Raw genomic sequence first — 19,346 nt, forward strand, 5'->3', positions numbered from 1 at the left:
GGGGCTTAATCCCTGCTCATCCCATTCTGACAACGTTTTGATAATAAAAGCTTCCACCTGAAGAGCTTGATGAAAAGCACAGGGAAGTGTTGGTTCTAGGCAGGAATTTGCTTTGCTATTCTGCTCCTCAGGAGCTTTCATAAGTAGGTTTCTTTGCTACCACAACAGAAAGAACACCCCTTTCATAATGAATTTCCTTCAACTACCATGAGCCAAGCTTAGGGGTTTTTTTGTTTTTGTTTTTTTAAATGTGGGAGCATAGAAAATTAAATCTCTGTTGCATTTTTTAAAGCAATTATTTTAAGCACTGTGAATAAACAGGGAGTGTCTTACAAACACCTGTTATTTTTCCCATCGTGAGTTTGGCTGCTGCTGAACAGTCAGAAATGCTGCTCTTTATAGGATAAAGTGTGTTTATCTGGCAAAGAATAGGGTTTGTTTTCACCACAGAATAATGCACTGGCTGCTGTATAAAGTGCAGCACCAACTTTTATTGAATAGGAAGCATTTGTTCCCTGGCTTCCTCCTGGTTGCTGACAGATTGGTGAGACTCAGTTGCTCCCATCCCAAAAGAGGCACCTCAGACCTGGGCAGAAGGAAATGGGGCCATGTCACTGCCAGCTTCACAAAGCCTCTGGGTTTGCTGTGAATATGGAGACGAGCTGCAGAAGTGATTCAGATCCAGCCCTCAGCCTTCTTTCTAGAGAAATCAGAGGGTGCCAAGTCTGGACTTCCAAACTTTAGTAGGAGTCAAGTCCATCTCCAAGTCCATGCTCTCAAAACTGCAAAAGGAGGATATGGAAACAGTTCTGTGAGATTGTCATGATCAGCTGCTTTCTCTTTACCCCCTTTCCCCATCTCCCTGTCTGGATGCTGCAGGCTGACAGTACCATGGGGACAAGGCTGCTGCTCATACAGTAGCACTCAGAGCACGAGCAGAACAGCACAGGGACCTGAGGCAGAGGGATTACAGCAGCAGCTGGGTGGCTGAGCTGACCTGATTGAGCTGACACTTCCTTCTTTTTCAGCCTTAACCTTTGCTGAAAGTTGTCACCTCTTCTTGCCTGTCCTCCCTCCGGGTGGGGGGAAGCTGCAGAGCAGCTGAGCAGGAGCCTCATGAGCAGGACATGGCCTGGAGGAAGGGAAAGAAGAGGTCAGAGGTGGCTGGGACTCCATAGATGAGACAAAGCACAAGGGCTGACAGCAATGGATTTGCAGCATGCACTTGGTATTGCAGGTCAGGCTTGAGGTGACCTGACCAGTGACCATTCCACAGAGACAGCCGGGATCCTTTGTCCTTCTTCCCCCAGGTAGCAACCAACCACCAGCATTGTTTCTCAAGTACATGTCTAAAGACAGCAAGGCCCTCTAACAAGCTAAGACAAGCATCACATTAGCCCCTAGCAGGGATGATTTTAGCAGGGACACTTGCAAATCTCTATTGTAGCCGGCCAACAAGTGCTCTGCCTCCTGGGTTTTGCTAGTTGAGAGTATGGGAATAGGTTTTTTTACTCCATTTTCCTGCTTCTCAAGAGCTTCCAATAAATCAGGGCTATTTCTGAGGCTCAGTTAAAGACGAGAAAGGGAGTATATAAGAGAGGAGAAGGGGCACTGGGATTAACTTGTTCCTGTTGGTGCTTGTGCTTTTGAGCAGTTCAGATATCCACCTGGCCAATTTTCTCCCTTCTCTTACTGGTCTGTTACTGGTTTTGCACTGGATCTGTGCTCTGCCAGGCTGAGGTGTCCTAAGCAGGACATGGTAAAGGGACAGAGGGGAGAGATGATGCCATGTGTGAGATAGAGCAGAAGTTTACACACCAGACATGCTGTTTTAACAAAGCACTGCAAGTCAAGCAAAGCTGCCTGGGCTCTGAAGAGCTGAAAATGAAGCAAAAAAATCTCACCATTTTTACTCCTGTTGTTGATCTTTTAAAGTCTCTAGCTGAAAGCATGTAGGCAGCCAGCCTGCACTGCTAACTCTGAACCTCTGCATGGCAAATGGGGACACTCAGGAGCCTTCACCTGAGGCTTGGCTAGTGGTAGAAAGGATGTTTTCAGTGGTTAAGGTGTAAGACAGGTAGCAGAGACCAGGCTTCCATCCTGGGCGTTGTTACCAGTAAACTGTGTGTGAACAAATCCCTCAGGCCAAAATTTTCATTGCCCTGCCCTTCTGAAAATCAGGCCACAAGTTGCGTAAATATGGGTGTAGGTACCTAGCAGTAGGCAGCCAGTTTGGAACATTCTGGCTTTAATCCCTGTGCCTGAGTTACCTCATTTATAAAATGGGGATAATTCTTTGCTACCTCGAGGGATGCTCTGAAGCACAGCCCTATTGATGCTGGTGAAGCATGTCCCAGCTCGCTGGATAGCTATTATTCTACACTTGACAGGAATTGGATATGGCAGAGCTGAACCAGTGCTCTTGGTGTAGTTTTTTGTGTTGCCATTGGACAGCCTTTGAGTCACAGTTCCTCCCCCTCAGCAATGAGACAGAGCAGACCAGGGACACTTTTGGCACTGCCACAGATCCATGGTGCAGCTTTAAAAAAACCGAATACCCCAATAGTTCTGCCCCTGTTACTGTTCCAGGGTACTCAGATTGAACACAGGACATGCATCTTTCCCCCTGGGGAGGGAGATGAGTTGCCAGCACACTGGGCTGGGTGGCTTTGAAAGCTCCTTCTGTTAGGAACAAATTGTGTTTGTATCTTCTCAAGTTTATGTGGTTTGTTTTCATGTAGCATGAGCTCAGCATTTCTGCTGCAGAGACAGACGTCTGCACAAGACAATTAAAAGAGCAAATTGATTCAGAATAGCTCTGGATTTTGACACTCTTCTTCTGTGAAAAAAGGATCTCTTCTTCTGCTTCACATGAGCTGTTGATACGAGGAAGCTTTCCCATCAATTTTCCGATATGGAAAAATATTTAATTCAGCCCACGACTTCTACATCTTTTTCATAATCAGCAGCAAGACATTCTTTCCAATAGCACTGTGCTCCTTATTCCTTCTTCCCAGCAACTTATCCCAGATACTCCTAGGAGAAACATGGATGATACACCACTTTATGCTAAGAAACATAGATTTATATTCCAAAAACTCTAATGCCACAGGATTCTTATTTGCACAATGCTGGCAAAATCTTGCACTTAGAGCCACTTTCAGACTTAAATCAGAAAATGCAGGGAATAAGATTTCTTTTTAATTGAAAAATGCCTGCTTGGTTTTCATCTTCTGTCCTGCTGGAAACTAAAGCATAGAGGAAGTCTTGGGAGAAGTGTGTTCCTAGGACTGCCTCCCTGGTCTCACCCTGGGGCAAGGTGATTTCAGTTTGGGTCCCTATCTCTAATGACAGCTGCTCTATCTCCTGAGTTTCAACCCTCGACACAATGACAAATGAACTTCCATGCCCACCTTTGCACCCAGCTGGTTTCATATCAGGCAGTTTCACTGCCCACACATAGGTTAGATAAAAGAGGAGTCTTCAACCCTTTCGCAATCCCCTTACCTCCTCAGAAACCTTCTGCAATCTGCATTGTCTTGAACAAAGGGTGAGCTAAAGGATGAGTGGGATACTTCATTATAACCTCTGGCTGTGCAATGAGTCACACCTGTGATTTTGAAATACAAAATAATAAATTAAGAGGGCAGTAGTGAGATTGAGCTGACAACCTGATAATAAAAATACTGGGCAACTTGTCAACTTCATCTGAGTAACCAAAGAACGACACTTTCTGCCAGGCAAATGAAAGGCTCTCTTTGCTGCACTGTTTTCATGATGTGGCCAACAGCAATGTCTAGTGGTTCAATAAAATGTAAACACTGACTATATTTTCTGGAGCCAGTTTCTCTTTTTGTCCTCATGGAGAAGGAACATTGGCATCCAGGAGTCTGAAGTAAAGATTGAGAGCTGGGACTCTGCCTTGTATTTATGCCAGCAGAAAAATCTCTATGACTTTGTTTACCTAAATGTAGATGACTCTATAGATAGGATTTAGAAAAGCATAATTACTATTAGCCTGATTCTCAGAGGGAAGGCATTCATAAATATTCTCTATTTATTAATCATCATATACAGTCATTTTCCTTCAGCTGTCAGACTATAACTGTCAAACTCCTCTCTTCATTGACTTCACTTGCTCAGTGGTACAAGGGTGTGTGGTATGGGACAGTTACCTGGGCCAGCTCACTGTCCACAACACTGCAAAGCCACACTGCTAACAATTTGGGAAAATTCAAAATTCAGTTTGACACTCCTTACATAGTGATGCCTTAACAACAAAAAAAACCACACCCCACCCCCCCCCCAGAACAACCAACCAACCAACCAAAAAAAAATAAACAAAACAAAACCCAAAATACCAAATAAACAAAAATGCCCAAACAGAATTTGGGTAAAATTAATATTCTTCCCTATGGAAAGAACAAAAAAAAAAAAAAAAAAAAAAAGGGATAAGACTTGTCACCAACACATATTCTCCTTTGAGTGACTACAGGAATAGGTATTTGCTACCAGGAAAGCCTCTGTTGTTCTGGGCACAGAGCTCACTCTCTTTGTCTGTGAGGGGGAGGAATGCTCTCGGTGTTTCTTGGCAGAAAGGTGGGGCTGCAGCTGTGTAACTGAGATGTTCACGTGGAGATTTGGCATGACCCAAAATTGTCACCAGGACAAAAACATCCCCAAACAAAACAGAAAACTTCTCAATGGAGTAAAATGCCTGTTGAAGGCCTGTACAGAAAGCCAATCTCAGTAACAAGGTGGCACAGCTCCTACCAGAACCAAAAGATTTCTGGACTTAAGAGTAAAACATAAACAACCCCTCCCCCCCCTCAAAAAAAAAAAAATTGCAATTGTTTTTCTTTTCCTATTATTCCAATAAATGTGATGTTAGGGAATGGACCTTCTGGTATGAGGAAGACCCACTGTGTCACTTGTAAGTGGACAAAGTACAGGCTACTTTTTAACACTCTAAGCAGGATATCTTGACTTTTGAGCATTGCTCAAATAAAACAAAGCACTGGAGTTTTTGCCCATCATTACAACTGCACGTTTAGTTTCATGATTGACATCTGGGCTGACCATGTATATATTCTAATGACAGAAAATCAACATTTCCAGCCAATGGGACAGTAGTGATTGAACTGTTAAGGATGTACCCATTTGTACCAGCTGTGAGCTGGTGGATGGCTCATGGAGTGGAGAGCTGATTTCTTTGCATTTCTGACCCAATCAGCACTGTTCCATTGGTGATTTCGTGTCTTCAGTTTCAGAGCTTGTAGAATGATTTGGCTTGCCAGGGACTGGACACTGAAATGACAGAGACAGATCTAGATCGAGTCTAGTTGGCAAGTGGAGCACACAATTTTAGCAGGAAGTACATATTTTTAAATATGGCAGTGAGATAATCTATGTGTTACACTAGGTCAGCACTGTCTTGAAGGATTTGGGGCCATAGGATTTGGGGCAGTCTGTACCCCAGTGCCAATCACAGCCCCATGTTCACAGTACCTCCTGCAGTAGGACATGCCTGTATCTGTATTTTACTAAAAAAAAAAAGCTCCAGGTCAGGATGCCAAATTTTTCTTGAAGCAAGGGAATCTGGCAGCCAAGAGCGAGCTCAGGCCATCTTCTTGGACATAAAATGGTGATGGAAAGGTGAGCAAGACAGATGGTGATTGCTATGTCAGGCACTTAGCACTGCTAATCCTCAACTATTCTGTCATTTTACCAAGTGCAAACCTTAAGAAAAAGCCCCCCTTTCCCAGGAATGTTCAGGAATTTAATCCAATGGGGCCAGGAAAAGCCAATCAGCCACACACCCACAGCGAACAGCCCTTCAGCAGGTGTCATGGCTACACTTGCAACCTGTCACTTCTAACTTCTCCAACTGAGTGGCCACATATTTATTTACATCCTGAGACTGGAATTCATACTCTTACCTGGGCAGTGAGACATATATCTCTTTCTCCACCGCTGCTGCTTGCCAGGGAATGCATAGATAAAGCAAGGTGCTCCCTCCTGCCACCAAGGACAACGTGCTCTTATTAGCCCTGGAGGCTGGACACGCTTCTTGTTTCAGCAACCTGGAGTGTACATGGAAAGCACCTGGCTACAAGGGCTGTAAACAAATAGAAACCTGACTGGGAGTTGCCACATAGCACAGGAGGTTAAAGGAGATACAAAGCCAGGCACCTCCTATTACTAAGGAAAATTCAAGCTGCCATTTGTCCCGGCACAGTTCTGTTTTCCAGTGCCAACACACCCCAACCTGAGACAGTTTGGCATGGAGGATTCACTGGGCCTGATGCAATGTTCCCAACCTGGGATCAGATTAGTCCTAACCCAGGATCTTATGCAAATCCGAGGCTGAAGGAAGCTTGAGAATGAAATAAGAGAAAATCCCCGTGATCAAGGTTGCTGATAAAAGCAGCCGCCTCCAGCCGTGAGCAGCACCGCCCGCAGCCGTGCTGGCGTGCCACGATGGGCAGGGGCTCAGGGCTAACCCCATCTACTTTCTAGAGTGGACAAGATTTGGGAGTTAAGAGGGTCTCCAGTGTGCCTGTGTTTCCTACCTGCTTACAGACAGTACTCACAGGGTGTTTGTTGTGGTGCCTCTTTAGTTAGACGGGTTCTACTCCAGATATCCCAAATATTAGGAGTGGAGCTAGGTCCCACAATCTGTTTCACACCGATAAATGATAAACTTCTCTCCTCTGCTCTCTATGCACAGGGTACACACACTGCAGCGAAGTAGAAAGTGCTGCAATTGCAGAAGCAACTTCTAGTAGCCACTGTGATCCCTGGTAATTACTCTTCCCAACCTCCCCTGGTGCCTTGCAGATGCTCGATGGCTGCTCAGCCAAGCCAAGCCCGTGTCCTGCCTGCACAAGGCTCTTGGTATCTGGTATCAGCGTGACTAAGACCGACCTGCAGGTTCCATCCCTTACCATTCCCAAGAAACTTTCTCCCGGAGGCAGTCAAGGCACAGGGCTGCCACAGCAGGTATTTTGCCCAATTAAGCAAGTGAGCAGTGCTATGCGGCTGGTTGATATTTAGAGCAGAGCAGAGGAAGACAGACTGGAGGGAGATGTTGCAACCTTGTTTGTGTTGGCAGAGGATGGGGTTGCGAAAAAGCCCTTAGAGAAAGTAACAAACAAAGGGTGTGTCTTGAAAGCAGGTTGAGTTCAGAAAACTTTGCACAACGTGCAAGCAACACGTGCAAGAGCCAGGTGATTCAGAGCTGCCTTTCCTACGCTCTTGTGACCTAAATCCCCCAACAAAAGGGACTTGTATGTGCGAATACAACAAGAGCCTCCTGGCCTCTGGACCTGGTTTTCCAGGAAGAAAACCTGGCCCTGTTGTACAGAATGACACACTGAGGTGCAGCACAGGATGTACTTAGGGCTGTGTTTAGAGACTCCAGGACTGTTTAAGATTAGACTCGGGGGCCCGATATTTTTGTTTTCATGTGGCTGAGTTTTTTCTAACATAAAGCTCCTCTTTACATTGTCTCTTGTAGGTCAACAATTATATGAATATTACAGATTCTTTCCATTTGATTATTTTGTTCTTGGTTATTTTTCTGGGGGGGGGGGGGGGGGGTTGGTTGGTTGTTTTGTTTTGTTTATCCAAAATAGGAAACAGCATCACACATATGGAGTGTTAACCCTCCTCTCCCCCAACCAAATAAAAGCTTTCACACAATCGTAGAATAGTTTGGGTTGGAAGGGACCTTAAAGAATATCTGGTTCCAAACCCCTCTTCATGTGCAAGGTACCTCCCAGTAGGCCAGGCTGCACAGGGCCCCATCCACCCTGGTCTTGGACATTTCCAGGGATGCTTTAAGAAATATTCTCTCAGTCCTGAAGGAAGAATTACCCTGTACCTGTTAGTTACAGGGGGGAATATACTTTGCAGCTTTTTTGGAGCTCCAGGAGTGGAGTGCAAGTGTTCCTTGTTCCTTCATTTGAACACACAGTGTGAATTATTGTTCCATCTGGTGTGGGAGCACTCCTGTAGAGCACTGCTGTGTTACTGCACAGTAAATTTTTCTGAGCCCGTGTTATTTCCTGGAAGGGATGCTCATAAGATGACCATGAGTTTTTTAATCCCATTGGGAATCTGTTTAGAGGTCCCTCTGTGCTTTCACGATTATGGGCAGCCTTTCACCCCACCTTGTGTTGCCAAGAGGAGATCACACGGAGGTGCTGATTCAGTGCTGTGGAGAGGGGTTGTGTCAGGAGGCACTGATGAGGTGAGATGAGGCAGTGATGTCAGAAGGGCGGCATCTGCATATCCTGTTGGAATAAACAGATAAATGCCAAGTCAAGCTCCTCCATCATCTCTTGCTTTTTAGATTTTTTCACTGTCTTGTTTGTGATTCAGCCTTGGAGGCACCTGGTGTTTGTCTGTATTTTTCCCACCACTGAATCATGTTCTCATTTGCACATTATCCCTTGCCTGAATTTCCCCAATCAGTGTCTAGACACAGATATCGCTGCCTTGTGGGGAATACAGGTGGAAAAATATACTTTTATTCCAGAGGATCTCAGAAGCTTTTCTGAGAGGCAGAAAGTTTGCTCTCTTCTTTGAACAACACACAGACTATCAAAACTCAGACCACGACATGGGCAGAGATAGGAACACAATGTGTAGGAAACACAATATTCAGGTAGGGCAGCCAACACTGGGCTCGTCTGTGCCTTAGTCTCTATAAATCAGCCAGATGTCTCACAGGCAGAACTGCACAAATAAGGTCTCCAGAAAGCACTCAAATCCAGTGAAAGGAGAAACTTTATGAATGAGCATGGTGTGCACTGAGGTCAGTGAGGAGAAAGGCAGAAGGACATTAACATGAGAATAATCATTTGTTAAAACGCTGCAGCCCTGAGAAAGCAGAGAAGGAATTGTTGATTTCAGAGATCGTGTGCAACAACTGTGAGACAGGGGACTTCCCTTCTTCTCTACTGGAGTATGACCTCCATTCATACTTAGCTGCTCTGGTTTATATCTATATGTTGTAGCTCTAAAACCCTCAGAGCCGAGTTCCTCTGCAATATTTTTTACGTAAAGCATTTATTTTAACAGCTTCCCTACATGGACTGTGTGCAGTTCTTTGGGGACAAGGCCATTTTTCAAAGTTAGTGCTGCAGAGACAATAAAAAAGAGCTAAAAGAGATTAGAGTTTTGACTCTTACTATATATCAGGGAAATCTTACTGGAAACCTCAGACAGATGCACAGTAAAAAGGCTAAGCATGCTGCTTCTGTGATATATTTGCCTGAAATTGCTAGAAGACTCATAACTTTTCCCTGTTTGCACTTGAGAAACAGATTGCTTCACTTCTTGATCCAAAGTTTCAGCAGTTCATGCTTGAAAAACTGCAAGCCAAGGGGCATTGGCTGATAATCATGTAATTGTGCTGGTTTTTTGTCTTTTTTTTTTATTTTTTATTTTTTATTTTTTTAGTGTATGTTGACAGCACATAAATCATCGTAGCTTTCCAGATAGTTATATTGGTAGAGCTCTGCTCCCAGAATTTAAAAGCAAAGTCTTGCAATGTGAGGGCTGAACATCAGCTGAGCCATGGCCACTATCACTGTCAGCTTAGGTGACAATAAAAGGAGGTTAATCCAAACTGCATCGACTGCAGGCCTATGTACAGCAAAGTCACGCTGGCTTTGTTTATTATGGGCTAAGAGGGAGCACATGGGGAGTTACCACAGCTCAGCTTATATATGGTAAATTGCTAAGCTTGTAAGCCTTGAGTCTCTATTTTCTGATTCACATCTGACACAGGAAATGGAAGACAATAATTAATGAGTGGAAGAGGAGATATGACTTTACAATAGAGAGAGATGGTGAGATAACCTTATTACATATTTCACTGGATCTTTTACCAAACAGATGATAGACTCATTATAAAGGGTGCACAGAACAAAGAGAACATTGACATTTAAAGAGATTCTGCTCCGGAAAGCAGCCACAGAATTGGCATGATGGGTTTCCGTGACTTTTATGTTTGGCTTTCGGGTGAAGGAACAGCTTTGTGCCTATTAGACCTGCAAAGTGTTGCAATGTGGGAGTTACACTGATTTTTAGTCTGATGAGATGTTGGTCTTGAAGTATGCTTCTGTTCTTTCCTCCACCTCTTTTTTCTTTGTTTTCCTTTTTTTTTTTTGGATTTCATTTTCCATGAAGACCAGCTAGCAGCAGCCATTGCTCCACTGTTTTCTTTCTTTGTTTTTTCTCACTTGCTCACAGGGCAGGGCTGCTTTTCCCACTATGCTGTTGCAGCTTCAAAACAAGCTTCACACAAGCTGATACCACCCTAATTTAACCAGTGTGAACTTTTCCATTTGGTGTTCTATATCAGCAGTAGAATGTCCTATTCTTGTTCATTTACAAAACTCTTCTAACCAACCAGAGATGAAAAATCAGCTCTATTGGTACTAAAATAAGAGGGTCTGCATGGCCTTGTGCCCTGATTTAGTTAAGACTTTTTAAAGCTTCACTCTTTTAAAATTTAGTACCATTGATATGCACTCGATATGTTGGAAATATTGTGTCAGGGCTCTACAAGCTATTGAGTTATATCTTTTGCTTTCAGTGAGCCCAGAAACTGAGAATTAAAATGCTTGTAAGCTTGAAGTCTGTGAGTGCACTGGTAGAATTGAAGCAGTGGCAATACTAGAATAATGCATGGGGTGAGAGAAAACCTCACCTGGCTCTGTGTCACCTCTCTCTTGCAAAGAATCCTCGGCAGACACCACAACTCCCTGAGTGACTTTGGGAACAGTGGGTGCTGCCTGGTTGGGTTTGGGATCACTTGGAACATGATGTGTTTAAAGCTAGCTTAGTCTCATAAAAACCTGTAGATAACACCCAAACAAAAGGCTTCACTGAGGCCATTTTGCACTTTCTGAAATGTTTCTCAGAATTTGGGCTCACAGGAAATTGCAACTTTCCGGTCTGATTCAGGAAAACATGAAATGTCAGATTTTTCTGTGGAGCAGAGATTTCAGAGCTGATTCAGCTCAGCCAGCAGGTGAGAAGAAGCTTAACAGTAGCACATGGAGTTAGTGTCCACCACAGCAATTCCTTGAGCAACGAGCACATGAGGCTGGAAAACTCTGAGAGGGAAGTCAGGATGACCCTAAGGGCAAACTTTTCCTAAAGGAAACCACATCTGTTCAAGCTGGCATGGAGGACTGTTCTCAGGAGGAGCCAGATGCAAAGTTCAAGGGAACTGCCTGAGAAGACACACGGTGACGGTGCTGGGTTATATAATGTGCCTTAGTGTGAGGAAGCTCTTTGTTCTATTTACAAATCCCTGTATTACTGACAAGGAAACTTTGATGGCTGCTTTCCAAAGACAACAATGAAGAAAGAAAGAAAGGTGGGTTTTCCTTTGTCTTGCACCTCCCATAAATCCCATCCTATTCTGAAATGTGATTTTAAAATTGTTTTTCTTTCCCCCATGTGTAATTCCATTGCAGGTTTTACAAGTATAATTACAAAGCAATTAAATGTGGGAGCAGTGAGGAAGGCTGCACCAAGGAATGCTGAGCCTATTTGTTTGTAAGCTCCACAGGTGCTGGTTACAGCTTTGAAACACCAAGGTTCTTGTGTCTGAAGAGTATTGTTTCATCCACAGAGAGGTCAAATACCGGAGAACATTCTTGGATATTATGTGAGATTTAAGTGAGACTTGTTCCTCAAAGACCACCTTATAAACCAGTTTATCTGATACAAAAGCTCCCAAACTCTGAAAAAAACTCAGGGTGAGAATGGAATGCCAAGGAAGAGGGTAGAGCAGAGGTCACAAAATCATGATAAATGCAGACTAAAGTGATAGAGAATGAATAATCAGTATTTGATACATCACAAGAACAGTGATTTTCATTAAAAACAATCAAAATGATTTTTCTTTGCAGCAACAGGCTCTTATTAAACAGACTCCTCTAAGCCAATCTCTGGGACTCTGCCTCTACCATTCACTTTTCTGTACTCCTCACTAAATATTTAGACTCAATGTCATAAAGCTGTAATATACTCTGGGAACAACCCTTGGTACCTTTCACTAAATCCATTCTATATATTTTTTGGTGAACAGTTTGGCTGTAGGCTAGATGCTGTTCTTGCTATTCAATCAGCCCATAACAAAAATTTATTTTGTGAGATTTTCACTGTTATCTAAAAAGAAGTTCCCTTTAATTTCCTGGGTGCTTTGGGGGGAAAAGGCATTTATTTGGTAAAAATATAAAGAACATTATATTACATTATAAAGAATTACAAGGTAGGGATAGTCCTTCCAAGTTTTGTTCAAACTCCATTTCAGACATCATCAGTCCTTTATCTCAGCTCTCTATCTAGGAAAATATTTACCCATTATAATGACCTAATCACAGGAAGGGGCCAGGGCCCAATTTTCTCGTTTGCCTGCCTGTCTCATTGTGGGGTGAGGCTTGATGCAGGGTGTGTACCCATCCCAGATCCCTGTGCACAGCCTGCAGCTGGTGCTCAACACCTACAATGTTAACCAATGCAGTGCTCTGGGTGCTGGGGACAGAGTCTGAGTGCTCTCAAACACTGCCTGGTGGTATTCAGCTTCTCCATCAGTGCCTTTACTATGTGAGCAGCACGACCACCTCATCTAGGAATCTCTGGAGCAACACCAACATGGCTAAAGCAAGATTGTTATTCCTACCCAAATGGAAAGAATGAATGAAAGATCATAACTGAAAGACATTGGAACCCTTCTGCTTAGGACAAAAGCAGAGCAGGAAAGAGCCCAGATGAAGTCATGGGCATTCAAAGAGCTGAGCTGCTGTGTTTCCACAGGTGAAGATGCAAGCTGATCTCTGTGTAATAAGATAGGGTGGGAAAGGTTATATAATTAGGTTGCTTGTTCCCTTAAACCCTTCTTCTCTGTAATGCTAAATAAAATAAATGCTTCAAGGATATAGGTCATTATACCTGATCAGCTGCCCAAAGGGAGGAAACAGGATGATAAACAGCTGACCCATGGGTGCAGACAGCTTTTGATTTAATAGTGGAGAAAAGTGGCATTTTCAGTCTATGCTTGGGAGGGATGAGATGTTGAACAGGTGAGATGGGCCTCCAGAAGTTCTGCAAATACTGGAACCTTGTGGCTGAAATGTTGACTGGAAAATGCAAATACCAACTGGGTTTTTTTTTCACCTCTTTTCCCTGCAGTAGATGTGGGACTAAGAAACAAAGGTGACACTAAAATGTCAGCTTTCCCGAAGCTTTGGAGCCATTTGACTATCTCTAAAAGCTCTATGCAGATCAGGTATTTGTAAGCATATTGCTTCAGGCTCACAACCTCAGCCAGCCCTTGCTAGGAGCATTCCTGGAGCTGTGGTGGCTGTGGTGTGTCTGTAGCATCAAGCAGATACTGGAAGTGTTCTGAGAAAGGGGTCAGAATACACATCTGACATCTTAAGGATTTGCCAAGGCACCAGTGAGATCCTAAGGTTTCTCCAGTGCAGCCACACACTCAGTGTTCTCAGGTTATTACTTTGAAGGGAAGATGGTGCTTCCAGCACATATTTACTCTTAAGTTGTCCACTAGATTAGAGACAATTTAGAAGAGATCTATGAGCAATCTGGTTTAGCTCTCTGCAGACATTCCTCTCCAGCCACAAGTAGCTCATGAGCAGTTTGAGCCCAGCTCTGGTGCCAGGGATCTGTCACCTCACTGGCAGCAGGGCTGGGCTGTCTCACTGGTGATCCAAATTTTTGGTGGTGTGAGGAAATGTGCATTCAGGGATGGCTGAGCCTGGCAATACTGAGCTGCCCTGCATTGCCTCTGTGTCCCAAAGTGGGATGGAGCAAATGGAGCAGCCTGTGGGCAGAGACACTCTTGGTCAAGGTCAAACATTGGTTGAAATGGGTCTATAAAAATTCTTGAGTCAGTCCATACTTACCTGCTGTAAGGTATACAGAGTTCTGAGAGTAACTAATGGAGGCAGGGAGTCATTTTTGTAGCCCAGGGTGATCTCTCAGAGCTTAGGAAGGGCTGTTGTCTCCTTTTATTGATGGTGCACTGAGGCACAAAGCTCCAAAATACTGGGGAGAAACATGTTGGACAAATGTTTCTCATTAAGAAATGTTTACTTGTCAGACATGATTCCTTTCATGTAGTGTGTGTGGGAGTGTATCCATTTTAGCAAGATACTCTAGGAAATGTTTTCTTGGAGTCAGCATGGAATTTCTGGCTGAGATGGTCCTTTGTGGTGGCGTGGTCATTCCTGGGCTGGCTGGGAGTCTGTAGGTCAGGTCTTAGAGCTGAGGCTGGCAAGATGGGGAATTAAAACAGGCAAAACTGATTCTCAGTTACTTCTGGCACTGTGATTTGCTTTTCACTGTATGCTTTTTGTCCTCTGTTACAAGGGAGAAAGTCCTCCAAAATGTTGAGAAGTCCTGTTTTTGTCACAGTGGAGATGGGAAAGATTCCAGACTCTCCAAGATATTGGCAAATGATGGAAGCTTTTCCAGCTCAGCTCAAGCTGCAACTTTCCCCAAGTCCCACATCTGTTCTGTTGCAGATCCACATACTTAACTCTGGTTTTCTGTACAGAAAATTATGTAAATAAAACAATTTGCTGTTGAAAACTATTACTGCCTCATTGCCTGGTGGAGAAAGGGCAAAGCTGGCAGCCAGAAACTGGAGACCCAGCAACCATGTCCTCTCCTTTTGACTTCATTGTCCTCTGTTTAGAAGCTGGTATGTCAGATTGGTCAAGCTTTCAATTCTCAAGGCAGTTGTTTTCCAAAGTAAATACTTTTCTTTACATAATTTTCATTGTATATATATTAAGCATAAACCAAGTTAACCTCTTGCTTTTTCAAGGCTTTAAGTCATTTAGGACCTGTGTAGGTGACAGGTGGGTGTTTTGAAGCATTCCATGGAGGACATCTCCTGATGCAGCAAACCCAGAGCTCTGCTGTGGCATAGGGCACTGTCTGATGGCACCGTGGGATTTGGGCTCCCTGCTCCTCTGGGAACATCCACCTCAAGTTACTTGTCTTTGCCATTACCAACTGCAGAGCTTTTGATTTCTGAAACTCTTCTCATCAATCCTGTTCATTACTCAAGTCTGCCCAAAGGCTCAGAAAAGGAAATGGAAATGTCCAGGGGTCAAGCGCAGAAATCAAGTTTTGTTCAGACGAAAACTATCAAGAGACAATGTGCTACCTCTGAGCAGGGAGGCCATAGGGTCACTGGCTTATTTTGCAGTCTTGCCAAAAAACTCCTCTTGAATCTGTTGTTCAGTGCAGCTCAGACTGATTTTCATCTGGAATAGCTCTTCATATTTTAATTTTGGTTTCCTTTTTCTTTTTTTTTGTTTTTTTTTTTCATTGTGAATTATTTATCCTGTGTTTCACCAAAGAAGTCTAATTTTCTCATCTCCCTTCCCAATATTTAAGATCTCTCTAGGTGTCTCTGTAATGCACCCGTGTTCCCTGATTGGAGCAGCTACAGACAAAACCCACAGTTGGCATTTTTAGATTGCAGAGATAATATTTTCGTGGCTGTATGCATTTCCATGCACTGTAACTCTATTTACTCTAGCAGAAGAGCCCTTAAGATTGACGAATGAAGAAACATATTTAAAATATGTGTCTTGCAAATGTGTTAATGCCTATATAGGCTATAGGTCCCTGTGGAAATAAGAAGAGGCATTCTTTTAATAAACAATGGAGTGCATCCAGTTTTTCTTCCTACTTAGTTATTTCCAGCACATTCACTAAAATGCTACCAGATTCAATAATATTTGTCTCTTTCTTGGCTTCTTACATATATAGCTTTCTTCCATGACAACAAGTCCAAGATTTTTTGGAGCCAAAGCAGGAATGATGATGTGTTTTTGTTGTTGTTGTTCTTCTAACCAGCTGTCTTTGCTCATCTTGCTGTCACTAGGAGAAGACATCTGCTTAGTACATTCAATATTTTCACTTTGATTCTCAACAGGGAGGTCAGAGCCCATGCAAAAATGTCCCCCACAATATTTTGTTGCCACAAACATTTCTTTTAAGACTGGGGTACTTTGTTTATTCAGTGTAGGCTCCATGAAGTATTTAACTGCTTCTCTTCCTGTAAAGCAAAGCACTCATGATATCTATGCTCAAATCTGGACATGAGACATTTACCATTAGTGAGATACTGTGCAAGATACCAGATGGTATAAAATACAAAATCTAGTGACTTCTGCTTTAATTATTACACGTCATTCTGATGAGATACTAGAAACCAGCTTTTTTGTCCCCACTAAACTGAGACCCAGAGAGTGAGGATTGTTTATGAAATTATCAACTTCTTTACCAATTCTTTGGATTAATTTCATCAAAATTCATTTTGAAAAAAGGAGTAGTGCTAGTAATGGTTTGGATGTGCCAAAATGCTTCAGGCAGTTATTTTTTCTAGGCACTAGCAAGTCTCCTTCCTCATTAACCAAAGATACAGTCTGGCAGAACACTTCAATCCTTAAATCCACACTGTTCAATGGAACGCTTAAACCTAAGCTGAAATCTCTCTGGGCTCAAATTGGATTTAAGTATGTCTTTAAAATGAAGTATGCAACAGTAGCACATTGCTCAACTGTACTTCTCAGCATTGGAATATAGCAGTTTAACAAAACTTTACCATTCCTGAGGCACAGGTCCTAGACTGTAGATGGAGCAGAGCAGGGAGCAGAGCCTAAAATGTTTGCAGGAAGGTTTATACTTCTCTGAGCTAGCCCAAACTCACCATGGCCAACAGTGAAACTATCTGGAATTAGACAGGACAGATGGCCATGTAAAACTGAGCATCTTGTGAAGCACTTGCAACTACAGGATGTGCACTGAGATGGAGGGTTGGATAATGGTCACTATCTCTGATACACTCTCAGAAAATTGAGGAGTTTGTTGGCAATAGAATTTCTCATCAGTGAAGATTCCCTGGGGGTTTTGGCCCAGCCTCAGTTGCTGTCAGAGCTCTGTGACTCACTGAAGCCTGCTCAGTACTGTGCCTTGCATTCCTGTCTGGGTGCAAACATACCTGCAAAGTGGGGAATGACAAAGCTTGGCCCCACTGCCATTTCTAGATTCCTTCTACCAGGCAGCACACTCGTGTATCTCTCAATCAGAAACAAGCATCCTGGTTGGAAATTAATTCAGACTTGCAGGATGAGTCTTTTCCCTCCCGTCTGCCTAGTATCCATGCTGGTGTTTCCTCATTCCTTCCCAGTGCCACAGGAATGCTACTGCTGTGAGCTCAGGTTTTGCATGTGCTTCCAAGAATACCCTTTGGAGACTGAATGGTCAAGTGTGACACTGCATGTCTTGGAGGAAACTGGCGTCCTCCTGGCGAGGAGGGTGAAAAGTGCTGTGGTTTGGGGCAGAGGAGGCTCCAGTTGATCTAACACTAATTGCATCTGATCTTTGTCTGTAAATTAGGTGGCAGCTCTCCCAAAAATACATGCTTAGTGTGTTTTCCAGCCTCTTTGGCTTTCACCCACAGAAGAATTAGTTCACCAGGTGGGAGACTTTCCTGTTGTTCTGGAATTGTTGCTAGTGAGGGAATATGTCAGTTCCCCACAACTTCATCTGATTAAGAGCTGACTTGCAGAAAAGTGACTTGGGTTAGAAATGAAGTAAACATATCCAACTGCGAAGCTCTGGATTGGATCCTCTAAATATTCTTATGAGCAGGGCAGGAGAACCCCTGTCAGGCACTGCTTAGGTAGTGCTGCTTCTGCTCTATGGCCTGAGAGGTGGAATTACTGTGTCTTCCTAAGGGCTCTTCCCATCCTCAGTTTTTTGATTTGTGAATTTTTGCGTATGAGATCTCACTGAAAAGGAGACCTAAACTTTGAAAAGCAAGGTTTCACTTGCTGCCTTCTAGAAATTTTGCACAGAATGGGGTCTTATAGTAGGTCATGGTGTGTCATTCCCTGTTCTAAACCTTGTGCTGTGGGTTTCTAAGGGCTCCTCCAGACGTATGAAGATGAACTGACTGGTCTAAAGTCACACGGTACAGGGAAAATAGGAGCAGAAGCCAAGTTTCCAATCTCCTAATCATGCACCTTAAACACTAAAAAACTCAATTTCCTTGAATTAATACTGGCCCAGCTGACTCCTGTATTCCTGCCCCCTGACTGGCCTATGCAATGTCAGGCATTTCAGTCTTTTGCTGTTTAATTCATTTTGCTGTATGGTAGATATTACCAAAGGAATGATTGTATGTTTGCCAGTATTTTTGATTCTTTCCAGGCAAAGAGCAGATTTTCACAGCCAGGCTCAACACCTTGAATTTTCTGCTTTCAATTCCAAAGTGTATGATATCGGTCATGATAGGAAACTGAAAAAAAAACCTCAGAAAACTGATGCTGTGTTTGACAAGGCAGTGACCATTCTGAGCAGCACGTCACAAGGGTAATGGGCTGCAAATCAAACTTCTGCTGCTGTGCTGCAGAGGATTAGTCACAGTTCATCTACCAGCAAAATGGAGGTAGTAGTAGTTACTATCTCAAACTCTGGAGGCTCAAAGCTTAAAACTTTTGGGAATCATTTAAAGTAGGCTGCTATGGATGGACACAGTATTCTATCTTCTGTTAACGGCACTGGAAAATTTCATAAGCTTGATGGATAAAGAAGCAATAATTGTTGGATATGGGACCAGGAAAATATTTTACCACTGGTCTTGTCTGAAATACTAAATGGACAACACTTGTCTCTTATCTCAGGCCAAAGGGGTTTTTTTAGTGTTCATATACTTCCCCTAGATACCAGTTGACACAACATAAGGGCAGTTGCAGCTCTGCAAGAAAACTTGGAGAGAAAAAAACAGAACAGGCAACAGTTCTGTGTGTATCTGCCATCAAGAGCTCCACCACTCTGAGGCTGACAGACATGGGTGCCAGGAAACCCCTGGTGATGACCACTGTTCCTGGTGGAAGAAAATCCCCTTGTGAGTTGTGCTCAGGGCGCAGTGGAGGAGCATGACCTTGCAGCCCAGCACTCAGCTGGAAGGAGACAGGTGAACTGCAGGTCCTGCAGGAGGGAACTGGGTTTACAGGGCCTCAGGCAAAGGCTTTGGCTGCTCAGCTGGAGCTGGTGCTACAGTCTCTTCCATGTGGAAATCAGCCTTGCCCTGTCTTTCACAAGAGGCCACGATCACAGAGCACTGCTGGCTCTCTAGGTAACACCTACAGCACGGGGCCCTGGTGATTCATGCACCATTCAGCTTTGGTTTGGGATCCAGCAGGGTCTGAACACCAGGTAGGTGCCTAGGACAAGGCTGAGGTATTTCCAGAAAACACCTGCAGCCATGACTG

At 43.6% G+C, this 19,346-nt stretch overlaps 1 long non-coding RNA gene across 2 annotated transcripts; it reads right to left on the bottom strand.

Annotated features, from left to right (window-relative positions):
- Nucleotides 1-796: 796 nt before the first annotated feature.
- Nucleotides 797-7,039, bottom strand: LOC306806456. Of its 2 annotated transcripts, XR_013775475.1 has the most exons (4): nt 6,948-7,039; nt 5,940-6,083; nt 3,508-3,610; nt 797-1,132 (listed from the first exon to the last, which is right to left on the bottom strand). It is a non-coding gene; the product is annotated as an uncharacterized lncRNA (long non-coding RNA). The 2 variants fall into 2 exon arrangements; XR_013775476.1 differs by lacking the exons at nt 5,940-6,083; nt 6,948-7,039 and adding an exon at nt 5,167-5,304.
- Nucleotides 7,040-19,346: the final 12,307 nt, after the last annotated feature.

The sequence above is a fragment of the Erithacus rubecula genome, assembly GCF_903797595.1.
Source record: "Erithacus rubecula genome assembly, chromosome: 11".
NCBI classification, from domain to species: Eukaryota; Metazoa; Chordata; class Aves; order Passeriformes; family Muscicapidae; genus Erithacus; species Erithacus rubecula.